We start from the raw sequence: 20,307 nt of genomic DNA on the forward strand, positions 1-20,307 counted from the left end.
TTGCTGACAAGGTTCCCGGCTGTGCTAAAAACTCTAAAACTCTTTCTGAGTACACACTTGGGGGGCAACTAAAGTAAAGCACAGCCAGTTTGTGCAAGGGCCTCCAAATTGCCTTATTTTCCTACCAGTCTGACATGCCAATTTGGCTGCTTTCACTGAAATGATCATCAGCCATTGTTTGAATGGTGACCATATCATATGCAGTGACAGTAGACAAATCAGTAATTGTAGGCAGCTCCTTCGGTCTGGACCAGATGTCAAAAGTTGTTCCTGACTGATCAGCATCACTGCGAGCAGGTTGCTTAGGAAAAGTGAGTTTTTTTCCTCACAGCCACAGTTGCCGGATAAATTGCCATGTAACATGCCGCTTGAGCTGACAATTTGTTCACCAACAGCTCTTTGTGTCTTTTCAGATTAGTGTCCATCAGAAAGAAAGATACAACATAGGACTTAAACTTAGGATCACGTGTGGTCGCCAACATATAGTTATCTGATTTCAAGAGATTGATGACCCTTGCATCCTTGCGTAGCCAATGAAGGGCTTGATCTACAAGTCCGACATGATTAGAGTACTCCCTTCCTTTCAGCTCCTCCTACAATTTGTCCAGCTTCTTTTCTAAGAGTCTAATACGAAGAATGACCTGACTCAAGCTAGCAGTGTCTGAACTAACTTCACATGTGGCAACTTCGAAGGGTTTGAGTACCTTACACAACATTGACATTATTCTCCATTGCGCTTGACTAAGGTGCATTCCCTATGTCATAGGTGGAAGTTTAGCTTTGGATAGCCTTTTGCTGCTCCTCCATCCGCATATAGATGGGTTGAATTCCACCTCGTTACTACCTCTTGCTTCAGCTGATGGTACGTCAAATTCAACAATTAAACTACATGAACTTGCAGAATGGCGAAAATGTCCCGAAATTTTCCAGGTCACGGACTGCATCTCCTGCACACCCCTGTAATTTGAAAAAAAAAATTTGCACCACCAAATTAATTGTGTGAGCAAATCATGGACCAGCTGAAATGCTCTTACAATATTGGTGGCATTAGACTAGACAAAGGGCGATCGGGCACTGGTAAAATTAGTACTGTGTTAATACTGTAGAACCAAAATTTGGACAATTAAACACTCCAAAATAGGAAAAAAAGAAGAAAAAACTGTGTTTTTAACTTCGATAAATAGCGTTGTCCTGCTTGGTGGTGCGCCCAGAGCCAGAGAGTACATATACTAGAGAAAGGGAGAGAAAGAAGGCTCTTGTGTGGGCGCACTCTTGGAAGGAAAGGAAAATTCCTATAACATGTAGAGAGAGATACTTAAAACATAACTTTTAATGTTGACATTTGTAATAAGAATACCCATATAAATGATCCATATCAAAGAAAGAAATGTGATGATTAGAATTATTAAAAATGTTCTGGTCTGTTTAATCACACTTGGTGATTGGAATGGTTGTAGACATTGAATCGTCTTACCCCCAATTCCCCTGACCAGCACAGAATATCTGTGTTGATGGAACCAAGGAGTGATCATAAGAGTTATTTGATAAGTAAGTCCCACTTGGGCTACTTAATTCAAAGTTGGTTGGTCTCCTGCATTCAAATGAGCTTGACTTTCGGACGTAAGCCACAAAAAATAGTAGTAAGCCTCAAAAGAAGAAAAAAAGGAAGAGGAAAGGGGAAAAGAGAATTAGTGGTGATACTGCTGTTGGCGTCGCAAACACATATGAAGGGAAATGGTCCCAACTCTACAACACCGGGTATTCGCAGGAAGTCTCCTCTCCTGGTACTGACCCGGCCCAACGCTGTTTGGCTTCCAAGATCAGACGAGATCGGGCATTGGCAGCGTGGTATGATAGTAGAGAATTTTTATGATAGTACACCAATGAGAGTGCACCTATGTAGGAAACGGAAGAAAGAGGAAGAAAAGGAGAGACAGAAAAAAAGAAAGAGAAAAATAAAAATAAAAAAGGAAATGAAAATAGTATATGGGAGAAAAAAGAATGAATCAGTATAGCGTAATTGATGGATCTGCTTTCTGCGTTAGACACAGCTCAACAAATCCCACGTCTGTGGTATTGTGCTCCGTGAATCGCAGATGAGAGTCCATGAAACAATAGTGAAGTATGAGCAAGAGGTATGAGAGATATGATGGGTTAAATTGTCAAAAAAAAATATATATATCATCACGAAAGACTAGTGAGAAATTGAAGTGAAATGAAATTACTAATAATTAAACATTGATTTAGAAAATCACATCGGTATTCATCGTGCATACTAGGCTAAAAATAGAGATTCAAAAGAACATGCTGAGGCTCACGATGAGTAAGATAATTATCGGACAATATACTGGCCTCTGCTGGAAAAAAACTTAGCATACCAGTATGAATACTTTAACAGATATTGGTTTTGGAAAAATGAGGGAAGAAGAAAACAATTACTGTATAATCAAGCATATTCATAAATGCACATAATGTGTTGTTGTCTGTGCACGCTGTATACAGAGCAGCAGTGGGTCCAATCCAGGTTCCGGAAGTGAACAAGCCCGTCAGGGCGAAACGCGTTTTCCGAGAGGGGGACCACACACGGAGTGATTTCTCATCTCCTGCCTGGGCACATGACAATGCCCTAACCTGCCTTCTTTCTCCAATTTTGGTGTCCGTAAGCCAACTGCTGCTCTGTGCACATCCTGCACAGACAGCAACACACTCTGTGTATTTATCACATATGTTTTACTAGACAGCATGTGAATAGTCCTGTAGCACACATAGATATTTTTTGGTAGATAGTGCTGATGACCACAAGTCTGCTGCTGTCCTGTGTATATTTGGCACAGACGGCAATCCTTGATGCGCATTAATTTCTATCACATCTGATTGGACCCACTGCTGCTCTGTATACAGCGTGCACAGACAACAACACATTATGTGCATTTATGAATATGATTGATTATACAGTAATTGTTTAGATCTGTGTAGCACACATATATATTCTTATCAGAGTGCTGGTGACTGGAAGTCCACTGCTGTTCTGTGTATATTCTGAACAGACCGCAATCTTTGATGCGCTTTTAGTAATTTGTTGTATGTTATTCTATGTCATTGGACCTGTGTAGCACACACACAGCTCTTTGCTACAGCACTACTGTCTAATAACTTAACATATATAGCCTACATCTTCTTTTTGTCTCTTTTCTTCTTCCCTCATTTTTCCAAAACCAATATCTGTTAATGTATTCATACTGGTATGCTAAGTTTTTTTACAGCAGAGGCCAGTATATTGTCCGATAATTATCTTACTCATCGTGAGCCTCAGCATGTTCTTTTGAATCTCTATTTTTAGCCTAGTATGCACGATGAATACCGATGTGATTTTCTAAATCAATGTTTAATTATTAGTAATTTCATTTCACTTCAATTTCTCACTAGTCTTTCTTGATGATATATATATTTTTTTGACAATTTAACCTATCATATCTCTCATACCTCTTGCTCATACTTCACTATTGTTTCATGGACTCTCATCTGCGATTCACGGAGCACAATACCACAGACGTGGGATTTGTTGAGCTGTGTCTAACGCAGAAAGCAGATCCATCAATTACGCTATACTGATTCATTCTTTTTTCTCCCATATACTATTTTCATTTCCTTTTTTATTTTTATTTTTCTCTTTCTTTTTTTCTGTCTCTCCTTTTCTTCCTCTTTCTTCCGTTTCCTACATAGGTGCACTCTCATTGGTGTACTATCATAAAAATTCTCTACTATCATACCACGCTGCCAATGCCCGATCTCGTCTGATCTTGGAAGCCAAACAGCGTTGGGCCGGGTCAGTACCAGGAGAGGAGACTTCCAGCGAATACCCGGTGTTGTAGAGTTGGGACCATTTCCCTTCATATGTGTTTGCGACGCCAACAGCAGTATCACCACTAATTCTCTTTTCCCCTTTCCTCTTCCTTTTTTTCTTCTTTTGAGGCTTACTACTATTTTTTGTGGCTTACGTCCGAAAGTCAAGCTCATTTGAATGCAGGAGACCAACCAACTTTGAATTAAGTAGCCCAAGTGGGACTTACTTATCAAATAACTCTTATGACCACTCCTTGGTTCCATCAACACAGATATTCTGTGCTAGTCAGGGGAATTGGGGGTAAGACGATTCAATGTCTACAACCATTCCAATCACCAAGTGTGATTAAACAGACCAGAACATTTTTAATAATTCTAATCATCACATTTCTTTCTTTGATATGGATCATTTATATGGGTATTCTTATTACAAATGTCAACATTAAAAGTTATGTTTTAAGTATCTCTCTCTACATGTTATAGGAATTTTCCTTTCCTTCCAAAAGTGCGCCCACACAAGAGCCTTCTTTCTCTCCCTTTCTCTAATATTGGTGGCATTGTCAGATATCAGAAATCCCGGGGAGAGCCCAAGTGGGGTAAGCCATTTTGCAATGATTTCCCTGAGTTTTTCTAAGAGGTTGCAAGTGGTATGCCTCTTAGTGAAACCGGTGATACACAGAGTAGCCTGCCTCTGAATGACCTGACATTTGTGAGATGCTGCTGCTGTTGGTGCTGCTGAAGTCAATACATCTATTCAGTGGGCTATCACAGTCATGTAGTCTTTAATGACAATAGAAAAAACGTTTTGTCAATCCTGGGGCACTGCACTCATGAGCAGCAGAAGGCTGAAAAAATAGGTCACCAACCTGTACATACTGTACATGGACAAGTAAAAAAAAGAAACAGTCTGACATGTGTTATGAGTAGACAGTAAAGTCCAAATTTCAAGTAACACAAATGGTTCTCCTTATTCTTGTGGCAGTTCATGTATGGAGCAAAAAAGGGGAAAACAGATGATAGTGTATTAATGTCAGATGAAGACACACCCACCAGCATCCGTATTCTTCCTATTGAGAAGTGTGACAGTCCAATCCAAAAGAGTCAGAAACCCAAATTCCTTTTTTGTTTCCCTCTCAGGTCATCTCACACGTGGTAGAGGAATAAATAGTAGAATGCTTACACGTATAGTGGTGCTGTGCTCATAAAGGTATCTTTATCCCCTTTCGTCAACCAGCATAGAGATAATAAATCCATATACAATGCAGGATGGTTGAGTCAATAAAACATATATTTATTAAAAACAAAAATGAGGTTTAAAGCACATAGTAGTTCAACCTTATCACATGGAACAAAACACCAGATGTAACCCGGGAATATAAGGTACAGATGAAGCCACGCTAATTGTGGCTCTGTCTGCAACTAGGTGCACCCCGCCGGCTGCACCGCTGGGAGCGAATGGCATGCACATGCATTGTAGAGGCGCACGTGCCCCATTTACTTTGAATGGGAGAGTCTGTGTATGTTCGGCGGTGGGCCGCTCGCCACCACCTGCAATGTAGCCATGCTCAATGAGCATGGCTCCATCAGTTCCCTGTGCTTGTGAACACTCTGTGCTGTACCTCTAAAACAGACACTACTTTCAATGCGTTTCGGCGCTCTGTGGCGCCTTTTTCAAGATAAGTGTCACTGACTAAAAAAGAGGGCTTCCATGTATGGCCCAAACACTGGCTCCAGACTGAAAACAACTTTCAGAATGGTGTAACTTACCTTGGAGGGAAACAAAAAAGGAATTTTGGGTTTCTGAATCTTTTGGATTGGACTGTCACACTTCTCAATAGAAAGATTATGCACACTGGGTGTGTCATCATCTGACGTTATTACACTATCATGTAGTCTTTAGTTTGCCCTGTTCCAGTTATCCACATATCCATGGTTAAGTGGACAGTGGGTAAAATGGCATTTCTGTGGACACTAAGAAAGTTTTCTTTAATGTCCTTGTCCAGGCTGGGAATTGCTTTCCTAGTGAAGTGGAATCTAGATGGGATTTGGTACCGGGGACACAGGACCTCAATCAACTATCTAAAATGCACTGCATTAAGGGCGGATACTGGACGCACGTCTAATATGAGCATAGTTGTTATGGCATCAGTAATACGCTGTGAAACTGGGTGACTGATGTCATACTTGCACCCCCTTGCAAAGGATTGTTTAACAGTCAGTTGTTTAGTTAAACTAACAAGTAGTCTTCCTGGTCCCCAAGCGAAACAGTAGCAGCAGCAGCAACAGGCTTAGCATTCAAGGATGCTTCTAAGGAACCCGTATAGGAGAGTAGCCAGTTATGAGATTGGAAGCAGGACTACTTCCGATCATGACTGAGGATGTTAATGATGATGCTGTTAGTGGTTATTGCAGGTCCTTAGATCTAACAGAGAGAAGGGAGCAGCTAGCTGCCACTGGACTGTCTGTCCCATTTTTATTTAGCCAAAGTTTTCAAATTTGACATTAACTTCTCATGATTGCACTGCAAGTGAGGTAGCAGGGAGAATGTTCCTAAGTGGATAACATTGTTACCTCTACTTACTATGACTTTACAAAGGCTACACATTGTTTGACAGTTTTTGTCCATATTTGGGTAGAAATAATTCCACTCCGAAGAGGTGGCATTTTTTTGTCTTTTGCCCAGGTATGACAACAGGCTTTTTTATATCATGGGCAACAATTGTTTCCACTGGTGCCTGATTTACACAAAAAAACAGCCTTAGAAACATCATCATCATCATCATCATCATCATCAACATCCTAGTGCCAGCTACACAAATATCCTCCTCATCCTGGTGCACTTCCACAAAAGCATCCTTAATTTCTATGTCAGCATGTTGACTTGTGCTGCTCATCTCCACATTTGAAGAGGGAGCACAAATCTTGGAAAGAGCCTTCTCTTTGAGTAAAGTATTGGAAAGGTCAGGATCACACATGGCACCTGCGGACACACTTGGACTTTCCTCACGGATTTGTAATTTTTTGGAGCCCACAGTTGGTTCCTTTATGAGGTCATATAGTTTATTAAACTTCCATCCTGTCTGTCACTGCTGTGCCACAATTTTTCAGAGATGTGTTATATTCTTCTAAAGAATCTACTGTGTGTTTGTGCCGCATCTCTTTTGCTTAGTTTAGCCAGCCAGCCTTTGGCCAATATTTTTGAACAATATTGTGAGCTGTGAGGTGGTCAAAATTAACTGTAAATACTGGAAATTAATGATGTTTAGGTTACTAATACTCTAGAAACACAAATAGGTCCAAATTACATGATTTTCACTTTTTTATAAATTTTCAAGAACTCCAAAACCAAATCCGAACCAAAACACTTGAGGGTGGTTTAGGCAAAACCGAAAACAAATACATAACACTAAGGTAGTTTTTGGAACACCAACACACAAGGGTCTGGACACATCTCTAATTAGAATGTGATACTGTAAGAAGTAAAAATGGACCAGAGTTGAAAGGAAAAGAATAGGACTCCATATTTGTCAGAGACCTCACTACTCTCCCTGACTAGACAGGGGGCGATCGGGCACCAGTCGAATTGATACACTATTGATACAAAAAAAACAAAATTCGGACAAATCAGCACTTTAAAATTGGAAAAAAGAAAAAAACACAAAAACTGTTTTTTACTTAGATAGATGACGCTGTCCTAATTGGTGGTGCGCCCCTTTTCTCCCCTTTTTTTTAGTACTCTCCCTGACTGTTGGATGACAGTGTTCTGGACTATTATCAGAGCACCTTAATTCAACACACCTTGCTGCCACCACCCATGAAAAAGGGGTCACAGGTCCTTCAACACCTTTATATAACAATTGCGCATAGGCTTGGCAATACCCACATTCCGCAGTCTGTGGTATCGCCCCCTACTTTGGCAATTAATAACAATTTATAGCATACACATTATCCCCAATTACACAGGCTCAGCAAATACATGCAGTACATTGTGTGCACCCTGTTTCAGCAATTAATGTCAGTTTATAGCATACGCTTAGTGGTCTAACATTCTCTTTAAAGGATTGGGTTCTGGGAGTATGTATGAATTAACTAACAAAGAAAAGCATTATTTAAAAAAAAAAAGGTGCAATGCTTGTTTAGAAAATAATGTTAACAAGAAAATGGTTACAAAAGTACATACATGTAAGTAAATACAAATTAAAAGGACAAAAGTTACAGATTAACACAAAGAAAATCTTCCAGTAAGGAACAGTAGAAAATCAAGATAAAAGCAGGTCAAACTTCAATGAGTCATTGATCTCTCAGTTTGAAACCAGAACAGAAGGTGCTCATACAGAGGTGTCCACATACACCTTTCCCCATTTAAGCCATATGGCCAAATTAGCCATGCAATGGAATCTGTGAGCTTGACGCATCTTCTCTTGGAGAGTGATAAAATGGAAAGTTATAAACTATCATCCAATCAGCTGCTGTCATTTTTCAAACACAGCCTGTCACATGGCTGTTAGTAGCTGATTGGCTGGAACTTTTTCTCTCTCCATTTTATTACTCTCCAAGCGATGATGCATCTAGCCCTGTGACTTAACCACGCCTTGTGCTTTTTCTTAAAATATGCTACTTTAGTCTTCTAATTTGTTACAATTGGGAATCCATCCAATTGCTACTCATAATTGTGCATAACTTCCCCTGTGATATGGTTACCTAGAATATGGGGTGTCCATATGTTTTTCTACTATTTTAGCTACCATATGAGTGTAAATATTATGTGTTTATGATGTGGGATTGTTGAGATGTTTCATATCTTAAAATCCAGACTTCTGAGTTATATAAAAAAAAACACACCCCACCTGCACATAGACAAGATATCTCTTTATGGCATGCTTTTAGTGATTATGGAAATATTAATTTTACTTCATAATGATGATGAGGCTTTCATCTGCTCTGTGTCTAAACCACCTTTTGGATGTCAGACCGAATACACTTGTTGTCTGATTACCCCTACTAGGTTTTCTTCCTTGGATGCAAACAACGACAAGAACTTTCCTCTACAGGTCTTGTCAGACAATGTGACTCTTTCTGCTGACTGCCTTAGCATAATTAAATGTACATTCAGACTGAAAAACTGCTCTGGAGTTTCAGAGTTCATTACCCTTCTTATGAGCTTTCTATTCCTGTATGGACAGACTAGTACATCAAAAAACCTAACAAACGGTATTCATGTACTGGGATCAAAGTTTCCCTGAGTAAATCAATATTTAAGTTGGATATCCTGAAATAGGATTCAGCCTGTTAATTATGAAACCTAGTATCACATGAAAACTATAACTTGCAATATCTTAATCAATATTTTCTACTTAATACCTATGATTCTTCACAATATTATATAAGGGATTACCTAGAACTCCTAAACACACTGCCTTGAGGAAGAGCTGGAGCTCAAAATGCATTGGTGGCCATTAGTAGAAGTTAGCTACAGTGGAAAATTGCTGGGAATTGATCCAGATCTTTGTGGCAGCGGAAGCCGGGGTTTGAGGTTCTGGAGCCTCCATCCCTATATGATATATGTGCCTCTATCACACATATTTCTGGTTAAGCCTCCAATTTGCACTCTTCTATGTTATTGAAATTGTGTGAACTACAGTGCATGTATAAACCTTATAAACATACTATACCATTTTGGGGACAGTTCTAATTTAATATTTTTCATACATATGGGGCCAGATGTAATGGATTGTGAGTTGCATGTGTGAATTAAACTCGCATGTTATTGCAATTTGTTTCTACAACTGGCATATGTAATGGGGTGCAAGTTTTTAGTCATAAATGTAAATCACATGCAAGTTATCATGATATTTCACACCTGGAAGCATGCACTGGGTCCGGAATGCTTGACTGGACTGAAACCATACTGTGGATTGGAACCAGATACTGAACCAGACTGGACCAGGGATGCTCAACTGGACTGGAAACAGATACTGAACTGGACTGGATATGGAATGCTTCAATAACTGGAACCAGATACTGAACTGGAATGAACCTGAGATGCTCAACTAGACTGGAACCAGATACTAAATGGACTGAATCTGGATTACTTTGCCAAACTGTAACCAGAGTGTTTAGTCAGACTGGCACCAGAGAGTTTAGCTGGACTAGGACCAGAGTGCTTAGTCGGACTGGGGCTGGAGTGCTCAGCCAAACTGGGACCAGAGTGCTTAGTCGAACTAGAACCAGAGTGCTTGGCCGGACTAGAATCAGAGTGTTTAGCCAGAATGGAATCGGAAACATAGGACTGCACAGACTAAGCAGAGAGGACTGGTAAGTCTGCAGACCTCATTAGACCAGGTTGGTGTCTGGGACAACAACAACAACAACAACAACAACAACATGCACTCGCAGCCAACCCTTGCTCTAGGAAGTCCTTTCATAGGCTTGGTTTTACTCTGATTGAAGGCTGAGGTTAGCTGAGCAGAAACAGCACTGTGAGTGGCTCAATGCAGACAGGTGACTGTATCCAACATGGCGGTGTCCAGATGTCAGTTTTGGAGGGAATGCCAGAATGAAGATAGCCTGGACAGTGCTCTGTGGCATGATCTAACACTGGCAGCGGCTCTCACAGACAAACAGGAAAGATAACGATGGGACAGGTAGCTGGCACCAGTAATCCAGAGTGTGACAAGGAGAAGTCCTGAGAGCTTACTGCCACCAATACAGTACTTCAAGAACCACAAACTTTGAAAATCAAGACCTGGACAAAAACTTGCATTTGAATACCCATCCTTACCTAAATTCATGTGAGTGCATATATGGAAGCTTTCTTTCCTTCTTCATTTAAACTTCCATTTGTGGTTCTGTATTCTTGAGCGCTAAATATATATATATATATATATATATATCTGTGTGTAATCTGTCTATCTATCTATCTATCTATCTATCTATCTATCTATCTATCTACAGTATCTTAATGTTTGTAATGGACTGTTTATTCACTCGCTACTCGCTTCAGAAATGACCATACCAGGCTGGGCTTTCCCTGACATGGTCGCATCTAATGCAACCAGTCACAAATGCCCACGAGGCGGCTGCTGAAAGAGAATCTTCCAGTAGTCGCCAATATCAGACGGACCTCCCGGTCCCTCTTCCTCCGCGGCCCCGCACCATGTGTGTCCCGAACACTGCTGGCTACAGTGATCGGTCTCGTTTGTGGCCCTGAAAGCCGGCTTTGCAGTGCAGCTCAATCGTTGCCGCTGCTCTCCCTCACTTCAAAGAGAGTGTGTCCCGATCACTGTGCTCAGCAGAGACCTGGAAGCCAACAGCACATTCCCCACCTCCACACGAAGTTTTGGCTGTGTCCTGATCACTGTGGCCAGCAGTGAACAGGCAGCCAGCAGCACATCCCTAGACCCCCGCACCCATGGCTCATTGTGTCCTCCTCCTGCTGGCTTCAGCCTCCAGTAAGTGCAGGGGAGGGGGGGAGGGAAAAAAACAATATGAGAAATGTGTGTATGCTCCACGGCGGCACTCAGCATAAAACACACCACAACTGGCAGGTTATACTGCAACATTTCGATGATTTATTTAATCGTCTTCAGGCATACAAAGTGTAATACAAACAGCACACCTTATATCCCGTACATCCTCCTGTGTTGGCAGCGGCTGGAACCGGAAGACTGACGCCCATGCATGATGACATAGCCATCCGTCCTTAACCACAGCAACCAAATACAATTAAAATAAAATACATGTACAGCTGAAAATAGAAAAACAATAGATCAATATAGAGAAGAATCAATAGAATCATATTACCGTTTTACAGCTAACAATCAGAAAACATATTGGGGGTCATTCCGAGTTGTTCGCTCTGTATTTTTTTCTCGCAACGGAGCGATTAGTCGCTAATGCGCATGCGCAATGTCCGCAGTGCGACTGCGCCAATTAAATTTGCTATGCAGTTAGGAATTTTACTCACGGCATTACGAGGTTTTATCTTCGTTCTGGTGATCGTAATGTGATTGACAGGAAGTGGGTGTTTCTGGGCGGAAACTGGCCGTTTTATGGGAGTGTGCGAAAAAATGCTACCGTTTCGGGGAAAAACGCGGGAGTGGCTGGAGAAACGGAGGAGTGTCTGGGCGAACGCTGGGTGTGTTTGTGACGTCAAACCTGGAACGACAAGCACTGAACTGATCGCAGATGCCGAGTAAGTCTGGAGCTACTCAGAAACTGCTAAGAAGTGTCTATTCGCAATTCTGCTAATCTTTCGTTCGCAAATTTGAGAAGCTAAGATTCACTCCCAGTAGGCGGCGGCTTAGCGTGTGCAAAGCTGCTAAAAGCAGCTTGCGAGCGAACAACTCGGAATGACCCCCATTATACGGTAATACTACTATGAGTAATAAAATGTCATAAAAACACCCGCAGTCCCAACTGGTCATTAAGACCCTTGGGAACAAGCATCCCCAATCTGAAGATCCAATGCGACTCACATTTAAGCAATTTTAATGATCTGTTACCACCTCTGATGCTATGTGGAATGTGGTCTATGATCATATAGCGTAATGTCGCTAAAATGTGTCCTGCTTCTGCAAAATGTCGGGCTACCGGTTGATCGCTCTGACCTGAATCAATGGCAACTCTAATTGCAGTTCTGTGGGCTGTCATCCATTCCCTGAGTGTTCTCTCAGTTTTGCCTACATAACTGAGCCCACATGGACAGGTGATAAGGTACACTATGAATTTAGTGGTGCAGGTGACCCTATGTCGAATTAAAAATTTCTTACCACTATGAGGATGGTAAAAACCATCTCCCATGGTGAGATAGTGGCAGGTAATACAATTAAGACATCTGAAACATTCATTTTTTCTTGCAAGAAAACCACTAGTCCAGCTAGGAGCATCTAACCCAGAAACATCTGTCTTCATGACCCAGTCACAAATATTCTTACCAAGTGTGTAACTGGGCATTAAATTAACTTTCTTAGACTGAGCTATCATCCACAGCTTCTTAGCCATGTTCCTCACATCATTGCTTGCTACATTATAATGATTAACCAAGGGCATCCTAACATTAGTAGGTTTTGGTGTCTTAATTTGTATTAAAAACTCCCTGGGTACAGCTAGAGCACGTGTTTTAGCTAATGCCAGCTGTTGTGATTCATAACCACGATATTTACATTTCTGAAGCATACTATCAATGTGGTGTTCTGCATCTTTAATGTCACTACAAATCCGTCGGGCCCTGATAAATTGTGAATATGGGAGTCCATACTTTAACTGCTTTGGATGGAAGCTCCCTGCATGCAACTAAGTATTTCTATCACTATCCCTTTGATAAAGGGAAGTGCTGATTTTTCCTTCTTGTAGTGTGACTTTAAAATCAAGAAGGTTCACCGACCTGGAATCAACAGTGTAGGTGAACTTAATTGGACTAATGGATGAACTATGGTGCTCAATGAAGGATATAAACTGTTCTTTAGTCCCTGTCCAAATGATAGATAAATCATCTAAAACTTAATATGCCTAGATACAAGACGATTAATGAAAAAATATCCTTCTCAGCAGCAAATATGTACATATTGGCGTACAATGGGGCCACATTGGACCCCATTGCACAGCTGGACACCTGCAGGTAAAACCTTCCATCAAAAATAAAATAATTATGAGTTAGGATCATCAATAAAATATCACAAAAAAGATCCACATCTGGTCCAGCATACAACGGATTACCGCTGATAAGATCCCTCTCAGCTCGTACTCCATCAGAATTTGGTATGATAGTATACGGACTTAAAATGTCTACACTGCACAAAAAACTGTCAATTGGTATGTCATCAACCCGCACTAATTTATTAAGAAAATATGTAGTGTCTAGCAATTAATTATCATGTTGAATGATGCATGGCTGAAGTAACACATCCAAATACACCAAACAGTGTTGAAATAAAGATCCTCGTGCAGCAATAATAGGTCGACCTGGTGGTGAACTCAAGTTCTTGTGTATCTTAGGCAATGTATACAATAAAGCCACATTAGGTGATTTAGGTATTAATGCATCACAGAGCACTTGAGATATTATATCTTGGTCCACCGCCAGTTGCAACCTATTATTCAATTCCTGCTTGAACACCTGTGTGGGATCATAACTAAGCAACTTGTATACACTGGTATATGCCAATTGCAACAATATATCATTCTTATATACAGAAAGATCTTGTATCACAATTTCCCTGCCTTTATCAGTGGGGTGAATAATGATATCAGTATATGAAGATAAATCAGACAAATCTCTATATTCACATGCTGACAAATTACTTTTCACAGCCCTCATTGAACTACATACGGTTAAACACCTTAATGGAAGTAATGTTACTCAATGGTTCAAACGATGATTTCCCTTGTAATTTGCGTAGCTGATTGGGAATAATGCTCAAATCATTGGTGCTCCTGGCAACAGAATTCGTCCGATTGAAATGTTCAAGTAGCTTAATTCGGCAATAAAGCCGATATTTCTCTACCTCCCAACTAAAATTATTGAATTTAGAAGTCGGTACAAAGGACAAGTCACGGCTAAGTACCTTATGTTCAAGTTCAGTCAATACTTGAGATGATAAATTCACAATCACTTTTTCAGTGTGGTCTCCCGAGCCTTCCTCGTCCGTGAGTTCTGCCCCCCACGTCGCGTGAACTTCCTCTGTCTCCTCCTCGCAGCTGTGTACAGGTGCGAACCCCTAAAGAGATGGCTGATTTAGGATTGCTAATATGATCATCATTAAAGTCCGAATCACTAGTAGTCAGATATTCAAATTGGTAATCAGCATCATATCGGTATCTACGGCATGGTTTACGCTGGAAACCACTCCTCTCCATCTGACCTCCACTGGTCCAAAGATACAATTTATTATGTTCATAATCAGAGATGACCTTATTAAGTTTTAGCTTCTTAAATTGTATTAATTCGCATCTGTAAGTGGCTACTTACTTGTTTAATTTCTCTAGCCAATTATTTTCAGAGTCCATCTCAAAGGCATCTTTGTGGGTGGTTTCAAAAGACACAATTTTATCGCGTGCCAACTTAATTTATCTGCTCGCTTCCTCTATAACAAGCAGCATTATATAGTAACTGTATTTATTTAGAACTGCAATCCACCTTTTGCAGAAGGCGGGATTATACCAGCTGATGGTGGGGCAGTTCTTTACCCAGAAACCTCTGGGAATCCGTTTTTCTTTATAATAATCTGTGAGGGTAATTCCATGAAAGTAAAAGTCTATTTCACGCTGTTTCTATTTCAGCCGCTCACTATAGAGATGTTCCAATGATCGACATTCATCATCTGTACCAAGCGTTTCTTTAAAGAGAATATTTTCTGCATCTGATTCAGAGAATGAGAGAGCCGTACCCTGTGTAACTTTAGCCAAATTGGTAATGTCGCCGTATCGATCACTCTCCTGTGATCCTCCTTCAGCCATATCATGCAATTAAAAACAACTGAACATAGAGATGACGGAAAAATACTGTAAGTAACTTTTGTGGTGGGTGCTAGAACCCAGTGACGCCGGTCCTGCAAACAGGAACATAGCTAAAAATCTGTGGATGATAGTTCAGTCTGATAAAAATTTTAATTTAAAATCAGTTAATTTAATGCCCAGTTACTCACGTGGTAAGAATATTCGTGACTAGGTCATGAAGACAGATGTTTCTGGGTTAGATGCTCCTAGCAGGACTAGTGGTTTTCTTGCAAGAAAAAATGGGTGTTTCAGATGTCTTAATTGCATTACCTGCCACTATCTCACCATGGGAGATGGTTTTTACCATCCTCATAGTGGTAAGAATTTTTTAATTCAACATAGGGTCACCTGCACCACTAAATTCACAGTGTACCTTATCACCTGTCCATGTGGACTCAGTTATGTGGGCAAAACTGAGAGAACACTCAGGGAACAGATGACAGCCCACAGAACTGCAATTAGAGCGCCCATTGATTCAGGTCAGAGCGATCAACCGGTAGCCCGACATTTTTCAGTAGCAGGACACAGTTTAGCGACATTACGTTATATGATCATAGACCACATTCCACATAGCATCAGAGGTGGTAACAGATCATTAAAATTGCTTAAATGTGAGTCGCATTGAATCTTGTTCCCAAGGGTCTTAATGACCAGTTGGGACTGCGTGCGTTTTTATGACATTTTATTACTCATGGTTGTATTACCGTATAATATGTTTTCTAAATGTTAGCTGTAAAATGGTAATATGATTCTTTTGATACTTCTCTATAATGAGCTATTGTTTTTCTCTTTTCAGTTGTACATGTATTTTATATTAATTGTATTTGGTTGCTTTGGTTACAGACGGATGGCTATGTCATTATGCATGGACGTCAGTCTTCTGGTTCCAGCTGCTGCCAGCACAGGGGGATGTACGGGATATAAGGTGAGCTGTTTGTATTACACTTTGTATGCCTGAAGATGATGAAATAAATCATCGAAACATTGCAGTATAACCTGCCAGTTGTGGTCTGTTTTATGCTGATTGCTGCCGTGGAGCAACGCTGTATGTGGACTCCTTGCAAAGTGGGAGTACCAGCGGAGGGCACCAGCTATATTTGAATCATGTTATGGGAGTGCTGCCCACCCTGGACATGGTATGTATACATATGTATGATCAGTAGCACTCCATTCCGTTACAGACATATAAATAAAGCCGGTGCCTTCCCAGTAACAACCATAAAATGGATGTCCATAAATAAACAAAGCAGTCAGCGGCACTCACGGCTCCCGGTCAGGGAATGAAAAAGACACAATCACTGTGTTGTCAACGTTTCAATGTTATTCAAGTGAACATTTTCCTCAGGAAAATGTTCACTTGAATAATATTGAAACGTTGACAACACAGTGATTGTGTCATTTTCATTCCCTGACCGAGAGCCGTGAGTGCCGCTGACTGCTTTGTTTTTATATATATATATATATATATAGAGATGTGCACCGGAAATTTTTCGGGTTTTGTGTTTTGGTTTTGTGTTCGGTTCCGTGGCCGTGTTTTGGCAAAACCTCACCGAATTGTTTTTGTCGGATTCGGGTGTGTTTTGGATTCGGGTGTTTTTTTCAAAAAACCCTAAAAAACAGCTTAAATCATAGAATTTGGGGGTCATTTTGATCCCAAAGTATTATTAACCTCAATAACCATAATTTCCACTCATTTTCAGTCTATTCTGAACACCTCACATCTCACAATATTATTTTTAGTCCTGAAATTTTCACCGAGGTTGCTGGATGACTAAGCTCAGCGACCCAAGTGGCCGACACAAACACCTGGCCCATCTAGGAGTGGCACTGCAGTGTCACGCAGGATGGCCCTTCCAAAAAACACTCCCCAAACAGCACATGACGCATAGAAAAAAAGAGGCGCAATGAGGTAGCTGTGTGACTAAGCTCAGCGACCCAAGTGGCCGACACAAACACCTGGCCCATCTAGGAGTGTCACTGCAGTGTCACGCAGGATGGCCCTTCCAAAAAACACTCCCCAAACAGCACATGACGCAAAGAAAAAAAGAGGCGCAATGAGGTAGCTGTGTGAGTAAGCTAAGCGACCCTAGTGGCCGACACAAACACCTGGCCCATCTAGGAGTGGCACTGCAGTGTCACGCAGGATGGCCCTTCCAAAAAATACTCCCCAAACAGCACATGACGCAAAGAAGAAAAAAAAGAGGCGCAATGAGGTAGCTGTGTGACTAAGATAAGCGACCCTAGTGGCCGACACAAACACCTGGCCCATCTAGGAGTGGCACTGCAGTGTCACGCAGGATGGCCCTTCCAAAAAACACTCCCCAAACAGCACATGACGCAAAGAAAAATGAAAGAAAAAAGAGGTGCAAGATGGAATTGTCCTTGGGCCCTCCCTCCCACCCTTATGTTGTATAAACAGGACATGCACACTTTAACCAACCCATCATTTCAGTGACAGGGTCTGCCACACGACTGTGACTGAAATGACGGGTTGGTTTGGACCCCCACCAAAAAAGAAGCAATTAATCTCTCCTTGCACAAACTGGCTCTACAGAGGCAAGATGTCCACCTCATCATCATCCTCCGATTCATCACCGTGTACATCCCCCTCCTCACAGATTATCAATTCGTCCCCACTGGAATCCACCATCACAGCTCCCTGTGTACTTTGTGGAGGCAATTGCTGCTGGTGAATGTCTCCATGGAGGAATTGATTATAATTCATTTTAATGAACATCATCTTCTCCACATTTTCTGGAAGTAACCTCGTACGCCGATTGCTGACAAGGTGAGCGGCGGCACTAAACACTCTTTCGGAGTACACACTTGTGGGAGGGCAACTTAGGTAGAATAAAGCCAGTTTGTGCAAGGGCCTCCAAATTGCCTCTTTTTCCTGCCAGTATACGTACGGACTGTCTGACGTGCCTACTTGGATGCGGTCACTCATATAATCCTCCTCCATTCTTTCAATGGTGAGAGAATCATATGCAGTGACAGTAGACGACATGTCCGTAATCGTTGGCAGGTCCTTCAGTCCGGACCAGATGTCAGCATCAGCAGTCGCTCCAGACTGCCCTGCATCACCGCCAGCGGGTGGGCTCGGAATTCTGAGCCTTTTCCTCGCACCCCCAGTTGCGGGAGAATGTGAAGGAGGAGATGTTGACAGGTCGCGTTCCGCTTGACTTGACAATTTTCTCACCAGCAGTTCTTTGAACCCCTGCAGACTTGTGTCTGCCGGAAAGAGAGATACAACGTAGGTTTTAAATCTAGGATCGAGCACGGTGGCCAAAATGTAGTGCTCTGATTTCAACAGATTGACCACCCGTGAATCCTTGTTAAGCGAATTAAGGGCTCCATCCACAAGTCCCACATGCCTAGTGGAATCGCTCAGTGTTAGCTCCTCCTTCAATGTCTCCAGCTTCTTCTGCAAAAGCCTGATGAGGGGAATGACCTGACTCAGGCTGGCAGTGTCTGAACTGACTTCACGTGTGGCAAGTTCAAAAGGTTGCAGAACCTTGCACAACGTTGAAATCATTCTCCACTGCGCTTGAGACAGGTGCATTCCACCTCCTATATCGTGGTCAGTTGTATAGGCTTGAATGGCCTTTTGCTGCTCCTCCAACCTCTGAAGCATATAGAGGGTTGAATTCCACCTCGTTACCACTTCTTGCTTCAGATGATGGCAGGGCAGGTTCAGGCGTTTTTGGTGTTGCTCCAGTCTTCTGTACGTGGTGCCTGTATGCCGAAAGTGTCCCGCAATTATTCTGGCCACCGACAGCATCTCTTGCACGCCCCTGTCGTTTTTTAAATAATTCTGCACCACCAAATTCAAGGTATGTGCAAAACATGGGACGTGCTGGAATTTGCCCAGATTTAATGCACACACAATATTGCTGGCGTTGTCCGATGCCACAAATCCACAGGAGAGCCCAATTGGGGTAAGCCATTCTGCGATGATCTTCCTCAGTTGCCGTAAGAGGTTTTCAGCTGTGTGCGTATTCTGGAAAGCGGTGATACAAAGCGTAGCCTGCCTAGGAAAGAGTTGGCGTTTGCGAGATGCTGCTACTGGTGCCGCCGCTGCTGTTCTTGCGGCGGGAGTCAATACATCTACCCAGTGGGCTGTCACAGTCATATAGTCCTGAGTCTGCCCTGCTCCACTTGTCCACATGTCCGTGGTTAAGTGGACATTGGGTACAACTGCATTTTTTAGGACACTGGTGAGTCTTTTTCTGAGGTCTGTGTACATTTTCGGTATCGCCTGCCTAGAGAAATGGAACCTAGATGGTATTTGGTACCGGGGACACAGTACCTCAAACAAGTCTATAGTTGGCTCTGCAGTAATGATGGATACCGGAACCACGTTTCTCACCGCCCAGGATGCCAAGGCCTCAGTTATCCGCTTTGCAGCAGGATGACTGCTGTGATATTTCATCTTCCTCGCAAGGGACTGTTGGACAGTCAATTGCTTGGTGGAAGTAGTAAAAGTGGTCTTACGACTTCCCCTCTGGGATGACCATCGACTCCCAGCAGCAACAACAGCAGCGCCAGCAGCAGTAGGCGTTACACTCAAGGATGCATCAGAGGAATCCCAGGCAGGAGAGGACTCGTCAGAATTGCCAGTGACATGGCCTGCAGGACTATTGGCATTCCTGGGGAAGGAGGAAATTGACACTGAGGGAGTTGGTGGGGTGGTTTGCGTGAGCTTGGTTACAAGAGGAAGGGATTTACTGGTCAGTGGACTGCTTCCGCTGTCGCCCAAAGTTTTTGAACTTGTCACTGACTTATGATGAATGCACTGCAGGTGACGTATAAGGGAGGATGTTCCGAGGTGGTTAACGTCCTTACCCCTACTTATTACAGCTTGACAAAGGCAACACACGGCTTGACACCTGTTGTCCGCATTTCTGTTGAAATACTTCCACACCGAAGAGCTGATTTTTTTTGGTATTTTCACCAGGCATGTCAATG

General features: G+C 42.0%; 1 long non-coding RNA gene and 2 pseudogenes across 1 annotated transcript; 2 read left to right on the forward strand and 1 right to left on the reverse strand.

Annotated features, from left to right (window-relative positions):
- Positions 1-1,743: 1,743 nt before the first annotated feature.
- LOC134950236 (5S ribosomal RNA) lies at positions 1,744-1,862 on the reverse strand (annotated as a pseudogene).
- Positions 1,863-3,756: 1,894 nt separating this feature from the next.
- LOC134950573 (5S ribosomal RNA) lies at positions 3,757-3,875 on the forward strand (annotated as a pseudogene).
- A 6,606-nt stretch (positions 3,876-10,481) lies between these two features.
- Positions 10,482-16,257, forward strand: LOC134947858 (uncharacterized). Its single transcript, XR_010182822.1, has 3 exons — positions 10,482-10,634; positions 15,124-15,347; positions 16,183-16,257. It is a non-coding gene; the product is annotated as an uncharacterized LOC134947858 (long non-coding RNA).
- The last annotated feature ends 4,050 nt before the right edge of the window (positions 16,258-20,307 follow it).

This window comes from Pseudophryne corroboree, chromosome 8, assembly GCF_028390025.1.
Source record: "Pseudophryne corroboree isolate aPseCor3 chromosome 8, aPseCor3.hap2, whole genome shotgun sequence".
NCBI lineage: Eukaryota > Metazoa > Chordata > Amphibia > Anura > Myobatrachidae > Pseudophryne > Pseudophryne corroboree.